Source organism: Panthera pardus, unplaced genomic scaffold (assembly GCF_024362965.1).
Source record: "Panthera pardus isolate Hobbes unplaced genomic scaffold, ASM2436296v1 HiC_scaffold_17, whole genome shotgun sequence".
NCBI lineage: Eukaryota > Metazoa > Chordata > Mammalia > Carnivora > Felidae > Panthera > Panthera pardus.
The window spans coordinates 5435649-5451844 of record NW_026526732.1 but is presented as its reverse complement, the minus strand read 5'-3'; the positions used below and the strand labels follow the sequence as shown (position 1 = coordinate 5451844).

Sequence of the window (16196 nt, the reverse complement as noted above, 5' to 3'; positions counted from 1 at the left end):
AAAACATTTTTAAAATAATGTTTTCATTTAAGTGCTGTTATGTCACTTTTGAAAATGCACACGGTAAAGACTTGGTTTTAGATTTCAAATTAAGGCCAGAGATACGGAAACAGCTTTGGCCTTAACGTCACAGAGAGCACCAGATACAGTTCTCTGCTCATCTTTAACCCGATTGCAGAGAAGCCGCAGCCTGGGCCACGCCATCCTTTCAGTAAAATGAGAGGTTGGACTGTGTGACAACTGAGGTTCCTCTCAGATCTAAACTTTGTATGACAAGCGCTCCTGATAATTTTTTTTCTTGTGTTTTGTCTTTTTCATTCTTGTTTCTTGCTCAGCTACACTCCATAAACATCTTGTAGCAAGTAGCGTCTTTGTCCTGTACCAGTTAATTTGTATTTAGCTCCAGACTCTTTGTGTTTGTTACAGAGCCCTACGTACGTCATATGGTTCTTCTCTCTGACTTCATCTTAAGTGATTTGTCCTCTTCCTCAATACAGTGTAGTCACATTGTCTGCTAGAACAAGTCAGGTGTATTCTCAGCCTGAGTACCTTTAGGTTAGCTGTACACTGATTTAAGATTTTAGTTTACGTGTTACTTCAGAGAGCACTCCCCTCACCATTTTCTCTAAAAGCAATCTGGTTAGTACTCGTTGTTTCACGTAAGTCTTTTTATTTTTCTGCAGTGGCATTTACTATCTGATATTTGTAAATTTATTTTTCCCCCAACAGAAAACAAGGTACTTAAAACAAGAACCTGTGTTTTTGTTGTTTACCACGTACTCCCTATATACATAGTATTTATACAAATTGGCTCCAGCTATTGAATAAAAAGGCGATTTGGTGGTATTTTGCTAGGTTTCAGAGAGCTATTCTGCAAGGAGTTGGTATTATAAGGTCAAAATGTGATGCACACTCTAAGACTCATTGATTATATGGACAGTATACTAGTCGGAAGATGGAAAGTAAATGCCTTAAGTTGGATTAATGGAAAGAAGCTTTGACATTTCACAAGTTGCATTTCTTTCTTTCTTTCTTTTTTTTTTTTTTTTTAATATTTTATTTATTTTTGAGAAAGAGAGCAAGTGTGGTGCAGCTTTGAGAAGCTCAGCATCAGGAATTTGGACTTTCTCTTTGCTCTTAACATAATTTGGCTTCAGTGCCTCCCAGACTTTATCTTCAAACTTCAGGTTCTTAGGAGAGAAAATGTGTTTTGGACCAATCTGCCATGACTGGGGATGGGAGGTTACATAACATAACCTAGACATGGTCTCTCGGGTCCCGCACTTGAGGACTGGAATGATTCCTAGAGATAGGAAGTTGTGATTTGGGCAGCTGTCCCAATTCGAGTCTACTGCTGTTTGGTGTTTCAGTATCTCCTAAAGCATATCAGCCTTCTCATCTCATTGTTTAAACTCGAAAGGATAAAGTTTCAACACTAGTCATTAACATAGAATATGTAAGATCATAAGACCTTGTTAGAGACTATAACCTTGATCTGCCTGGTCCCCATTCTTCTGGAAAAGAAAAAATCCTGTGCAATGAAGGGATATTTATATTGCATTATTTAAGACTTGTATCATACAATCCTCTAAGTCAGAAGGGATAGATTTTATAGTGTGGGTCTGGAGGTATCTTTTCACTCTATTTCTTTCTTCTGCCAGTTGGGATTCACTGCCATGGTCAAATCCTGTTGCTGACAGGTGTCTTGCAGCAAAATATTGTTTAGGTCCTCAAAATGGGGTTCCCAGGACTATCGTACCCCTACCTTCTGGGAACTTGTAAACGCTCAAGCCCCATCCCAGTCTAGCTGAATCAGAAACTCCAGGGGCAAGACTCAGCCATTTGCCTTCCAAGCCCTGTAGATGATTCTGACGCATGGTGAAGTTTGAGGGGCACTGCTCTTACTTGTTTATCATCAGAATAAGCCGAGCTAACAGGTGGTTCGTTTGCCAAGCGTTGTTCCAGGAAGCAAGTACTGTGGTGAATTACACAGTGCCTCTGCTCTTGCGGAGCAGACGTTGCAGTCCAGAGACACACAGCCAACAAATGAATGTTTACTTTAGGTGCAGTCAGTGCTATGGCAGAAAATAAGTTGAGCTAAGCCTCTAACTGGTGACTATGTACTTATAGTAAAAGTATCTATTCTCAGATGGAGGGAATGCAGAGATGTGAACCAAGTGATGGGGAGGAAGGCATGGAAATTATCTGGGGGAAGAACATGCCAGGCAGAGCGAACAGCAAGTACGGTGACAGGCATGAGTGTGCCTGGGAAGTGTGGTCGGATGCAAGGTTAGAGAGTTAGCAGAGGGGCCGTGTCCTGTAGGGGCTGTGGGACCCAGCAGGGATTTCAGACACCATTCTGGGTCACAGGTTTTGAGCCGAGGAGTGATGTGAGCTAGTGAGCTGGGTTTTAACGATTCGTTCTGGCTGCTGGGGCAGTGGTGGCAACAGGGACACGGCTAGGGGGCAGAAGAGGAGCTTGAACCAAAGGACTTAGAGATTCTTGGATCCCGCTATTTAGAGCCAGTAACACTTGCTCTGGTAGATTGGGTATCGAGCATGAGGGCAAGAAGTCAGGTCGAGCTTGAGTGTTTTGAGCAGTTGGAGTAATAGAGCCGTCAGTGCCTGCGGTGGAAAGACTGAGGCAGGAGCCCTCTGGGGAGGCGGAGGCTCTGATGGAGAGCTGTTGACTTTGAAGCTACACATCCAGGACTGGGCATATCAGACAGGCAGCTGTGTGTGTGCGTTGCAGATGCCTCTTGGCACCCCAAAGTTTCTATTTTAACCATGCTTTTTAAGTGAGAAATTCGGTTACAATTCACGAGAGGAGAGAAACGGATATAAAACCATGCCGGTTCTCCAGATAATTTTGTAATACCCGAATTTTAATTTTCTGTTATAAGAATTTAAGTTCTGTTTCATGTAAGAATCCTGTTATAAGAATTAAGATAATTAAACTTGTCACAAAAATTTAAGAATTCTTTTCTTTGAGGTTATTAATCTGTACCAAATGAGTAGCAACTGTTTTATGACCTATATTAGGAACTTTATGTCAGCTTTTGAAAAAAAAAAAAAGTATTAAAGTAAAACAAGGGAATGTGTCAGATTTTGGCAGTAAGGGAAAAGGTTTATTTCAGAATTGCGAGTTTGATATTGGCCACGGTGAAACAAATATGCATTCTTATTCTGGCATTTTTTCACTTAGTGTATCTTAGAGATCATGAATTATGCTTCTCTTCCACCCTTCCCGTTTGTGTCTAAGCTTGATTTTGTGAGTGAATTCATCCTATTTGACTCACAAATTATTAAAACTTTGAAGGGGCATGTGACATAGTAGTGGAAAGGATGGATTCAGACCCAGACTGCAGGCTGGTTCTGCCAGCTTACTTTGTAACTTTGGGCAGGTTATTTGTCATTTATGGTTTTCCATTTTCTCATCTCTAAGGAGATAGTAAGTCTCACAGGTTTATGAGGAGTTGTAAGCGAGTTAATACATGAAAAGCACTTGAAAAATGCCGTAATACTATAGAAGCGTTAACCAGAATGCAGGATCTGTGAGGGTGGGCATAGTGTCTCTTTTTGTCTTCTTGCTGGTTCGAATAGTGTCTGGTCAATGGTAGATGTACCACAGATACTTGTTCATAACCTTGTGAAGGCTGCACTCTTTCAAACACTACTAAGCTTTTATTTTGAACCTGGCCTTTGCATTTGCACGTAGCAACTTATTTTATAGAAGTACGTGTTAATTTGGAGGTATTGTTTTGGACTTGGTTCTGTATAGCTCTGGGACTGATAGGAGAAGAAAGTTTCAGATTTAGTGTTTGAGAAATGAAATAGTGTGGTATAATGTTCCTTGTAGCGTTTCTGAATCAGTGGCTTAATGATGTGGGAAGGGGAAGGTAATATGAGTAGCATATTGAAAATGAACTGAGATTTTTTTCAAAATTGATATTTATTAATACTTACAGTTATTAACAAAGCAGACTTATATTGCATCTCTGCTGTATTCCAAACACATCCTGGAGGTAGGGATATTAATTCGTTGAGAAAACTCTTTGACATAGTTGTTTAGTAGTGGGGTTTTGAGCCAGACAGGCCTCAGTGTTGAATCTTGGCTTTACTCCCTTACTGGCTGTATTTGTCAGCAATTGCCATAATAATGCTCCAAAGGAAGCTATTCTAAACCTTACTGGCTTAAAATAACAAGCATTGGTTTTTGTGCTCTTTAGCCTTTGCTGTATGGGGGCTGAGATTTTGTTGATTGGGCTTAGCCGAACTTGACCTAGACCAGCTGCAGGTGGGTTTAGATCTTTGTGTTCTTGCTGGGCTCAGTCCAAAGGGGCAGCAGCTACTCGGAGCATGCTCTTCTCGTGGCAGGTCACCGGAGTGCCAGAGCCAAGCCTGATTGCCTCGGCACGGGTAAGGCCTCTGCTCCCATCTGCTAACATTCCATTAGCTCCGTGATTGTCAACGATGGGTGATTTTGCCCCTCTTGGATATTTGGCAGTATCTGGAGATATTTGGGTCTGGCAGAACTACAGGGGAAGGGGTATTAGTTAGTGGCATCTAGCAGGTAAATGCCAGGAATGTTGCTGAACATTTTACAATGAACAGGGCAGCCCTTCCACAACAAATGATTATCCTACCCCGAGTGTCTGTAGCACTGAGGTTAAGAAACTGCATTATCAACTCAGTGAGAAGGGGACTGGACTAGATATTTGCTGACAAATCATCCAGACTATCCCATTGGCTTTGAGCACACGTTAATTTTTTAGAATCTGTTTCCTCGTCCATTAAATTATAATGTCCCCTCCTAAAATTGTTTGGCAGAATAAAGGTAACAAATATATGGCATATGATAGAGCGCTCGACACGGTTCTTCTGATTGTGAACATAAAAAAAAAATTCCCATCCTTGAACGAGCCCACAGTCTTGAATGAAAGATAGAATATATTGCATTAAATATTTAAGACTGTTTCAGTTTATCATACATTCATAAAGTGACAGACATGAATGAAGATTACAGTTATACATAGGCCATCAAACTGGTAATTTGGCTGATTGAGTTATTAAGGACTTGTTTGAATCCATGGAGATTTTATAAAGCAGTATGTGAATGAAGTTAACGATTGACACAAGTAAAAGATGTTATGTTTCAATGAGTCAGTAATAATTCTGTCATTAAATTTACCTAGTTATTCAGTTTTGAGTTGTGAGAAATTGTTTTATAGGATCTGCCACAGTGGTAGATAAGTTTCAAATGTCAAGGTCTAGCTGTTAGGGATCTTAGTCGTTCTAGTATATACGTGAACAGATTAGGTTGCCAAACTTTGTTCGGGACATGATGTGAAATGGTAGTGAGGTGTTCTCTAGATATTTAATATGAACATAACTCTGATTTTCTGACGTTTTTACAATGGGTTTTAGTTTTGAATGTTGGTAGCTTTGAAAGGTGGGTCATGGGTATAGGCTGTCATGATGAGAATTGTCAAAGGTTTGTAAAATGGATAAATGCATTTTCAAATATTTTTCCCGACAAAGATCCCAGCCTGGCAACCGTAATTAATATTGTAGCTTTATAATTACTTATCACATCCTGTAGTCTCGTAACAGTCATCTGCTCATGGTGGACCAAGAGTCTCAAGTCCCTTCAGTTCAGTTCCCTGAGCTCACAGATATAACGCGGCTAGCCATAGCTTCTGATCTAGTATAGAGTATAGGGTTATTGCTTTTCTCCCGTTTCGCAAGATTGTCTCCTGCATATTGGATGTTGAGCTAGCATCTGTTTGGGATGGATCATGAGGAGACGCGGGGGCAGTGCAGTCTGCTATCTTTCGTTAGGCCTTTGAGCTTCGGACTGTTGTGGCTTCCTTATTGTGGTGAAAGAATTAACCAAGAGTCTTCACGTAAACGACTTTCACCTTTGTTCTTAGAAATGTCCATTGTTTAATGGACATTAAATCAAAATGTAATCATCTGTAAAGTCTCCTTTTTCAGTACCCAGGTTAAGGCCCAGTTTTTGCCTGGATTGGATCTTAATTATGGGTGAAAATACAATACATTAAAAGTAAGATCTGTCTGAAGACAGAGTGTTGATTTTCGGGAAGGTTGGCATATGCTTTCACTGAGTGCAGTTGTGAAGTGTTTCAGATTCGATATTAATCTCTTCGAGATTTGAATTTGGCAGTACCATTTGACGATATTGAGCATATCTTTAAGTTCTAGGCAGAGAAACTGTTACTGTTGACTTTGAACTTTATTTATTTATTTATTTATTTATTTATTTATTTATTTATTTATTTTGAGAGAGAGAGCGGGCGCACGCACGTACAAATGGGGGGGGGGGGCGGGGGGAGAGAGAGAGAGGATCCCAAGCAGGCTCCGTGCTGTGCTGTCAGTGCAGAGCTCGACGCAGGGCTCAAACCCATGAGTCGTGAGATCACGACCTGAGCCAAGACCCAAGAGTTGGACACTTAATGGAGTGAGCCACCCAGGCGCCCCGTGAACTTGAAACAGATAAATTTAGTGAGGGTTAATTTCGTGACTTTTGTCTTTTTGGTGTTGGTTTGGAAATTTACCTTTTATTTCACTATATAAGGGCATATTAAGATCTGCTCTGTATGAGATATTTAATAGGATCTTAATGGTCCGAGATACATTAAATATGTTGGTATGTTAATAGAAGTTATTCCAAAAAGGATTTCAAGATAGTCTGAGAACAATACATTTTTGTTTAGCTCATGTTTTCTCAAAGTTTAACAATTATAAAAAGAACAAGCCTTTTCAGAGTCTTAAAATGCTAATGCTTTATTTTGTAAGTGATGCATTTTAATATTTAAAAGGAATTAGTGTTCAGAAGAACAGATTAGAAAACAGAGTTTATTTTTAGGGGAGTATTACTTGCAAGAAATGTTTTCAGGTGAGGTACAAAGTTTTGTCTATGATTTATCTCATCCAAAAAGTATGTTAGGATCTGATCTGTTAAAATTACTGTTCTGAGGGATTTATCAATCAGTTGCATACCTAATCACTGATATCTAACCTCCATATATCTCTGATCTTGTCCCTGAAATAACCAAAGGAGTATAATACAAAAATTGGAGAGAAATCTGATTCTCAGAGCTATTCATATTCCTTGAACATTGAGGTATTTGTTACATATTAAAGGAAAATTCGAGATACTGATCTTTTGGCCCATCTTGAGGGAGGGAGTGTTGTCCCCTGGTACTGAGTGACGTGGTAACAATCTTCCTGATCCTTACCCTCTTGCCTCCAAAACTGGCAAACAAAATGGGCTCTGGGGGTAGTTGAAGATTGTACCACTTAAGCTTGACCACCCATCTTAGTGCCTGGGTATAGTAGATGACCTAAATTTATTTTATGAGTGAATGAACTCCTATTTATGCTTTCTTTTGGTTTGAATTTGAGCTGAAAACTGTAGTTTTTGATGGAACCTGCCTTTACTCTAGGAACATTGCAGTCAAAATTTTTCAACAACTAGCCTTGGAACTAAATTCACTAAATTATTTCATTGGGAAAGCATTACATGTCTTAATAAATTCTTGCCTTTAAAACAGTTTGTAGTTAAATTAGGCACTTCCTGAAATCTGGTTCTCACCTACCATAGAACACTGTTTGTCCCCAGTCCAAAAACAATATCCCTAGCATGAACTTGACCATCTGCATGCTTCATATTGGTGTGATAAGTTTTTCTTTATTATTTGATAAGGAATTGATTGAGCTTTAAAAAAAAATGTATCTCTGTTGTATTCTTTGGGGTTAGAGGACAATGATTGCTTTGATATTCGTTTCTTGCCTTTTTATTTATGACATTGTATGAAAGCAGTATACATTTGCAATTTTAACAGATTAAAACAAAGGAGAAACCTAAAATTGTAACGTAATTAGAAACACGAAGGCTGAAAAGACCTCAGTATAAAACAGTACAATTTTGGCATCATTCTTTTATTCCAGAACTGTGTGTGGCCAAGTGCTAGGCACCAGATCCAAGAAAAGATGTAACCCTTGCCCTCACAGTACTGTTATACGGTAACAAGGGCCCGAACTGAGGCAGCGAAGTTGAAATAAAGAATAGGGGACAGGTTAAATAATGAAAACCTTTAAGATTTCTTAGTCTATTATATATGGAGGCTAAGAATGAGAGAGGGCTCTGGTAGTGGTACTATTCATTTAAAGTAGAGAACACAGGAGAAGATTTTGTAACAATATTGTAGAGGAACCAAGAGTAACAGATGAAAAACGTACTCTATTAACAGAAAAGAGTAATTAAAAGCCTCTGTAAACTTCGTTGTTCTCCACAGTGTAGGAACATTGAACCAAGGTGGTATAAAAGTTATCACATTTGACTAATAAACTCTGCGCTAAGGAAAAAAAAAAGCTCACTTTAAGAGAGGAATTAATAATTTTCAAATCGTGTGTGAGGTGATAATATTTATGCAGCAAAAGTTAAAAATCAAAGAGCCTTAGATAGTATTCATAATCCATGGTCAGAACTACATATTTAATCTTGTAGACTCATCTTCAGGGTTTGAAGTGACCCTTGTAAGCTCAGTTTTGACTCAAATCATCATATTCTTTTCTTTCTCTCCTTTTTTAAGTTATACATAGTTTTCATTGAAATACGTGGATCGAGTAATGATCACATCAAGATTTTCATTCACATAAAAGGTTCAGTTAAGGTAAAAAGGATGTATGTGATGATTGTTAAAGCTGTGATCCCAATGGGTAAAAGATAGATGAAGATACCGGAAGGGTAGGGTGTGGTTATGTAACAGTAGTAGAGTGATGGCATGTTTTGGGATAAGTGGAGAAGAAATGATAAAAACACAATTTGGACTCTAAAAGTAAACTTGAATCTGACGAGAGTTTTTGTAAACTTCATACCAAACACAGGGAGGAGAAAACTAAATATGGGTTTCTGGTGTGGTTTAGGGTATATCGTTTAAGGTCTTTAGAAGAGAGGCATTTTACGAATTAAGTGTCAAAATTCTGTGTTTAATCTAGGTGTAGGATTGGGGCTACTTTTGTAACCTCTCACGGATTAAATATTGATGACATGGTAGCTGTCTTTCAAAAGTGTTATGAGGATTAAGTGACTTAATGCACGTGAAGTGCTAAGCATAGAAGCGCCCTCACACCAGAACACTCCGAATAAAACATATCTCAGCGTGTTCAATACCTGAGAAATGTTGAATGGCATCGTCATTGTGCTCATGTTAATAACTTCCGCGTTGAAATGGAAGGTGGAAATAACATTTGTTTTGTTTCTGTGACGTCACTGATTTTGTCATTTGGAATTTATCTTGAATCTCAGGATTATTTTTCTAGAAGCTAAAGAACGAGCGCTTTGGAAAACAAGCATTACTTAACCAATTAAAATCAGAATATGAAGGCAGTGAAAGCCAACAAGACAGTAGTTTTGACAGTGTAAAGTCCAAACTCTTTTACAGGAGGCCCTTAAAAAAGTCCCTAACTACTTTTTAAACCTTTATTTTTGCTGTTACCCTTGTGTTTAGACACATAATTCACTGTTCTATAAAAAGTGGCAGGTGCTTTTAATTTTTCTTCCCTGTAACGCCTTTCTCTTTTTCCTTCCCACAAAACATATCAAATCCTCCTCAACACATACTGTTGAGCTCAAGTGTTCTTCCTTCTGTGATTTTGTGTTCTGATTCCTAGAGACAGTTGTCCTCTCCAAAGTGAGGATTTCAGAGCACAGTGCACCCACCCCGCACAGCCCTTATCACATGGTATCCAGTGATGGACGTGTCTCGTGCAGATCATCTCATGGAGTCAGAAAGTAGTACCTGGTCCTTGTTTTGTTTTTAAATCTATAGTGCCTCATGAAGTATATAGCACGTAGAAGAAGCTAATATTTATTCACATTGTTGGATAAATCCATTAAAAGTGTTCACAGAAATCATATAGTGGTTTTTTTCATTCTCATGGTAAAAAATTACCGAAGAGTTATATGCAGCACAGGAACTCATATACACTTCAGAAATTGCTCAACTTTTATTTTAATTGGTAAAATAATGTTTTCCGAAGCACTTGTTATTTTAGCTTCTAGAAAAACGATCATCTTAGTCACCTGAGTTTGTTTTGAGTGCTTTCAGCTTCTTTCCCAATTATATCTTACACTCAAAGGATGAAGATTTCGTGTAATTTAGGATATACAAATTTATGTGCCACAGTTTCATATTTTGGTTATTACCGGTTACTCCTCCCCCTCTTCACATCTCCTGGTGTAAGTGACTCTTCTTGCGTAGCATTGTGCCACCAACAGAAGATGTTTATAAAGGTCTAATATATGACAGGTTTTATAAAAAAAGCTTCCTGTGATAATGACTGTGTAGCATAAGGAGACTTATTTGCTTATCTAGAATAAATATGAAGGTAGAAAAGGGATAAGACATTTCTGTCTCCAAAAAGCACAAGACAACTTGGTATATTCAATCTGTTTTTTGTTTTTGATGTGTGTGTATGTGTGTTTTACACAATGCTGTCATTGATTTTCGCTGAACTTTTGTATCTCTGGCCAGAACCCATGGTTTGAATTGATGAATGAATATGGTTCTGACATGAATATTGGTTGGTTTCTTCATTTGCATTAATGAGTAGATGAATACGAAAATCAAAAAGACGCGTTGAAACTTCATTTGTTCATACGTGACAAGAGCAACTTCTTTGCTGGATTGGATAATGGTTTTTGAATCCTGGAAGAACATTGTGCTGTAGCACACTTTTGATTTAATCTGCATTATTAATTTCTCCTTAACTGCCATAAGTCTGGAGCCAATCACTAGAACAGTAAATCAGACAACTTATCATTCTGTTATTTTAAAATAAAATCAGTTGTGCTACCAAATAACCATGCCTCTTCTTTCATTTTAACACACTTGCATAAGGTAGGCTTGACTACATTAGAGTTGGTACACTTTTTTTGTTATTTGCTAAGTGAAGGACTTCAACAAATACACATCTGCACTTGTGTTGTCTGCCTACTTTGTCACATATGAGATGCAATGTAAGGTTGTCTGACTAAAATCACCTTATAAGTACCAGACACAATATTTATAAACAGATTATCAACCTCTTGTGCAAAAAGCAGTCCAAAGAAGTGCATGTTCTTTTTTAAATTGTTTTTACAAAATTTTAAGCAGAAATTACTCTTTAACAGCTCCTAGAAGTGTTTCACTGAAATGCTTTTGGAAAGCTGTGTTTTGTTAGTTACCTGTTTTCATAGCGTGTCAGGAAGACTTTATCTCTAATTGTAGATTTCTTAAAAGGTCAATGTAAAGATTTGCCGTAACACTTTGTTTTGTCATCGCAAAAAATCTGAGCATTTCTATTTAAAATGAAGTGAGGAGCAACTAATAGCATTAGACTGTGTTTGTCACCTCGTCTTTAGAAATTAACATGCCATTTAGCAGAAATATTGGTGAGCCACAGAGAAGGTCCAGACTTAAAACAGTGGGGTTAATGAATGTCTTTTTTCCCTTCTTTCTTGCCCATTTTTGGCCTTTAAAGTTGCAGGTAACTCAGGCTCTTTGAAATGATTTTCTTTGAATGTGTTGTGACATTGTTTTAATTGAATGAAGCTGCAGAAGTAGCATGATAAATCAACACCGAATGAATTTTAATGCAAGGCAAACGATATTAATTCGGAAATTGGTTGCAGTAGACAAAGCAGCTGCTATGATTAATTTTTTCTTATTCTCCACTTACAGCATTTTGAGAAGGATGACCTTGCCAGTTTCGATTGTGTTAGAATCCCAGTGGTGTGCACTTCAACACACTCGAGCTGTTGTCTCTTGATTCTTGGGCAGTAGAGATTGGTTCATTTTTCAGCTTAGGAAGATTTTGTTTTGCATGTGTGTTGGTTTTGACTGGTTTTAAGACTCTTTTTTTATTTAGATAATAATTGTATTACTTTGTTGTGGGAGAAGTCTCTGTAATCTTAACACTGTGGTTCTGGCAGAAAAGGTGAAACGAGTAGGAGAAGAGGATGGGCCGAGAAGGGTCTTCTAAGTGTTGGTGTGTTACACACTGTGTGCCAAGCAGTGTGACGAAGGCCACGCATCCAAAACGTTAGGGATTCCTTGTTTGAAGGGCTAAATTACTCCCGTTTACGGTGTATTTTTCTAGACGTTCTTTTCCAAAGGAGTGTCTAGTATATGAGTTGCCTTGGGAGAGGATCTGTACAGAGCACAACTATCACTGAGGGAGAGGAGAGCTGGTAAGACCACTTCTTTTAAAAAGCAGCCAAGGTAACAAACAGAGCAACAGCATTTTCCCAGATTTCACGAGAGCAGCAAGCTTCTTTTTGTCCTCCTCCTCTTCCTTCTTTTTCTTCTTTTTCCTCAACCCTAGTATCTTTCACTCTTTACCACACAGCAGACCGCAGATATTTTATTGAGTTGACTTTGAAAATGAAAGCCTATTTTCTGTTGTACTGAAAAATACCCGAACGAAACGAAATGTGGGAGAGTGTCTCTGTTCAGGTTGTTTTGAAGGGCTGAAGGGGGTGAAGTTTTATAGAATCTGTCACTGTGTAAACAGGTAGAGTTAGGAAGTGGCAGATGAGTAGGAGGAACGAAGAGAGGGCCAGGCCCGTCGACAGATTTTCTGTGGTATGCGCCTCGTTTCTCGTCCTCAGACCCTCATACTGATGCATTTTCACCTCATACTGCCCGAAGTTCTGTGAGTTCTAGATCTATTTAGATGAAAAGCAACATCTTTAACAGTGCCATAGACGTCTCTGTTTGTACGGGGTAACAGGGTAATTCAGACCAGCCAGTAAATTTGGAGCCAGTAATTCAGAGCATTTCCAGTAAAATAGGACACGGTACAAAAAACATTTGCTTGAAAACATCAGAGTCCCAGCAAGACTGAGGGCAGATAATTAAGGCTATAAGCCTGGCATTTACGGACCCCTCTCACTGGGTGTGTTTTCGGAATCTGGAGAAGGCAGCTGAGAGGCTCAACCTTGGGGGCAGGAGTTGGGGTCTGTAATCTATCCGCGCGTCCTCCTCCACATCCTCAGTCTTTGCTTAGAGGAGAGGAGGGATGCTGATGGGAACGTGTTCTAGGAGTAAAAATGCACCAGAACTTCCCAAGTTCTCACAGACAGTGCACGTCAGCATCAAGTTGCTTTAAGAAGTGATCTTGGATGGTGCTAGTGACAGTGGGTCCCTGGGAGGAGCTGATGTATACGCCTCCTGGTATAACCCTCTGGAAGAAGGTAACATCATTCTAGGCCTTCTTTCTGTAAGCCCTTTGGTAAGTCCAGTGTCTGGCATACTCTAGCAAATAACCCAATCGCAAGAAGGTAGGATGGCATTAACAAAACATGAGGAAACATCAAAATGATAAAAACAAATCCACAGGGACCTTTGGTATTAGAATTGTCAGACCTAGACTTTGCAAGAGCCATGCTTAGCATGTAGAAGGAGACCAAGGACAAGTTAGAGAAAATGGCAGAGAAATGGGAACTGTAAAAGAAGAATTAAGCTGAAAAGATTAACTGGAATTAAACAGGTTTTCCAGAAGATTAGAAGCATTTGAAGATCGAATTAGTGAATTTGGAAGGTAGCTCAGAAGAAAATACTCAGCATGAAGAGGCAGAGAGAGAGAAAAACAGTGTGATAAATGAAAGAAAACCAGGGAGAAAGTCTAATGTATGTAATTGGGTTTTAGGAAAGAACGGCATAGAAGCAGTGTTTGAGAGGAGTGTGGCTTCAGATTTTCAGACCAAAGCAATAAAGTCACAGATGTATGAAACTGAACCGTAAAATGAAAACCATTCCTCGGCATGTGGTGGTAACACTTCAGAAAACTAGTGCAGAAGAAATCATAAAAGTAGCAAAAGAAAAAAGAGGGAAAATGTTACTTTCAGAGGAGCCACAGTTAAGACTCGTAGCTCATTTTTCAGAAGCATAACAGGAAAAGGAGACAAGGCAGAGAATCTTAAAAGGGTTGAAAGAAAATAACTGCCGAACTAGAATTCTGTACCCACCAAAAATCAGACCTGTTCAGATGAGGACACACTGAGAAGCTAGGCTACCAGAAGATGCTCACTAAAGGAAATGTGTAAGGATGTTTTTTAGGAAGGAGAAAAGTGATCCTCAGAAAACAAGATACTTCAGAAAGGAATAAAGAGCAATGAAAATGGTAAATGTATGGGTGAATATAAATGCATATTATCTGTATAGAGTGAAAATCTGTTGACTTAAAAGTATACCTAAGTTTTGAAAAACAGCTAATGGCATATAAACTGGATTGGAATAAGTGAAGTGAAATAGGCTGGGGTCCTTGCGTTGTATTGGAAAAGGGTGAAAGTACAAAGTAACATTAGTGTTTGATAATTTGGTGATGCATGTTTGGGGTAAACAAGCATGTAACAGAGGCTAATAGAAAGGAACAATAAAAATGAGAAAACACGTTCATTTGCATCTGTGTCCCTGCTCAGCCCCGCCCCGCCCCGCCCCGCCCCACCCCACCCCGAAGGAAGACGGAAAAATAGAAAGGAATATAAAAGAGGTCATGCGTGTACGAAGCACTTAGTAAGATGCTAGGTACAAATCACATACTGTAAATGGGCTGTTAGTAAAAATCCAGAATTTGCAAGAGGGGGTGAAAAAACAACTCATCTAGATGCTTTTCGTAAAGAAGGCCTGTGTAATATAAGGCTAACCAAAGATTGAAAATAATCAGATCAAGAAAGATACACTATGAAAAACTAAACAAGAAAAAATTTTTTACCTCTGAATATCAGGCTTAGTGGCAGAAGGTATTATTGGAGATAGAGGGCCACTTCCTAATGACAAAAGGCTGTAATAATTTAAAGTTGTATATATCAAATAACACAGCCTCTAAACATATAAAACCAAAATGGACAGAACTACAAGGAGGAATAGACAAAAAGTAAATCATGGAGGAATTCCTTTTTTTTTTGAACACCCATGGAATGTTTAGAGAAATTGACCAGATGTTACGCTGCCAAGTCTGAACAAACAATGCAGGACTGACATGCTGCACAGTATGTTTTCTGATTATCATGTAGAAGTTAGAAATCCGTAACAGATAATTAGGAAATCTCATGTTTGAGATAAGAAAAACATTTAAATATTCAGTAGCTACTATTTGACCTGAATGATAATGGAAATACTATATATCAAAACTTTAGGTTGTGGCTAAAGCCAGTTTAGAGGACTACTTGAAAGCTTTAAAAATATATCTATGTTAGGAAAGAAGAAGGTGCAGTAAGCTAAGAATCCATTTCAGAAAGCTGAGAAAACAGCAGATTAAACCCAGAGGAAGTAGAAGGAAGGAGGTCATAAAGCCAAGAGTAGAAAGCAATTAAATACAAGGAACCACCCAAGGAAGAGAGTCCTTGTATCAGTTGGCTCTTGTGACATTGTAATAAGCTACCCCAGCAGCTTATGTTAAAGCCACTGTCATTTATTTAGCTCCTCCTTGTTTCTCTTCTGCAGGCTGGGCCTTGAGGTAGGGTTCAGAGCAGTTCTTCTGGTCTGCGTCTGTAGTCACCTGTAGGTCAGCTAGGCAGTTCTGCTTCTACGCGTCGTCTGGCTATGGGCTGGGACACTGGTGGTGACAGGGTCGCTTGTCTTTCATTCTCCTTCTCCTGTAGGTTAGTCTGAGCTTGTTTACGTGGGAGTAATAGTGTTCTAAGAGAGTAAATGCACATTAGACTGAGGTTTAGGTTTTTAGCGTGAATGTCATTCTTTCCTCTATGTTGTACTGGAAAGCAAGTCACAGTGCTCGCCCAGAGTCGAGGGGTGCGAGGAACTGAGTTTACACAGCAGATGGCCTAGATATCTTTAGAGGCTAAAGGGTAACTGTGGCCATTTAATGTATTTCTTTCGTTTTTTGGAGAGCACGAGCAGGGGAGGGGCAGAAAGAGGAGGACAGAGGATCTGAAGGGGGCTGTGCACTGACTGGTCGGGTGACGGCAGAGAGCCTGTTGTGGGGCTCGAATTCCTAAACCGCGAGATCATGGCCTGAGCCAGAGTCGGGCATTCAGCTGACTGAGCCACCAAGGTGCCACTGTGGCCATTTTTTAAAGCCAGTCTATCCCAGTCAGCGAAAGCAAAGATCTATTTTTTGAAAAGCCTGGAAGATTGGTAAGAAGGAAGACATAGCTAACCGGTCAG

The 16196-nt window shown here is 39.1% G+C and overlaps 1 protein-coding gene across 6 annotated transcripts in view; it reads left to right on the top strand.

Moving 5' to 3' along the window:
• QKI (QKI, KH domain containing RNA binding) overlaps window positions 1-16196 on the top strand; it is a 154755-nt gene that overhangs the window by 40301 nt on the left and 98258 nt on the right. The gene's annotated exons all lie outside the window — the stretch shown is intronic.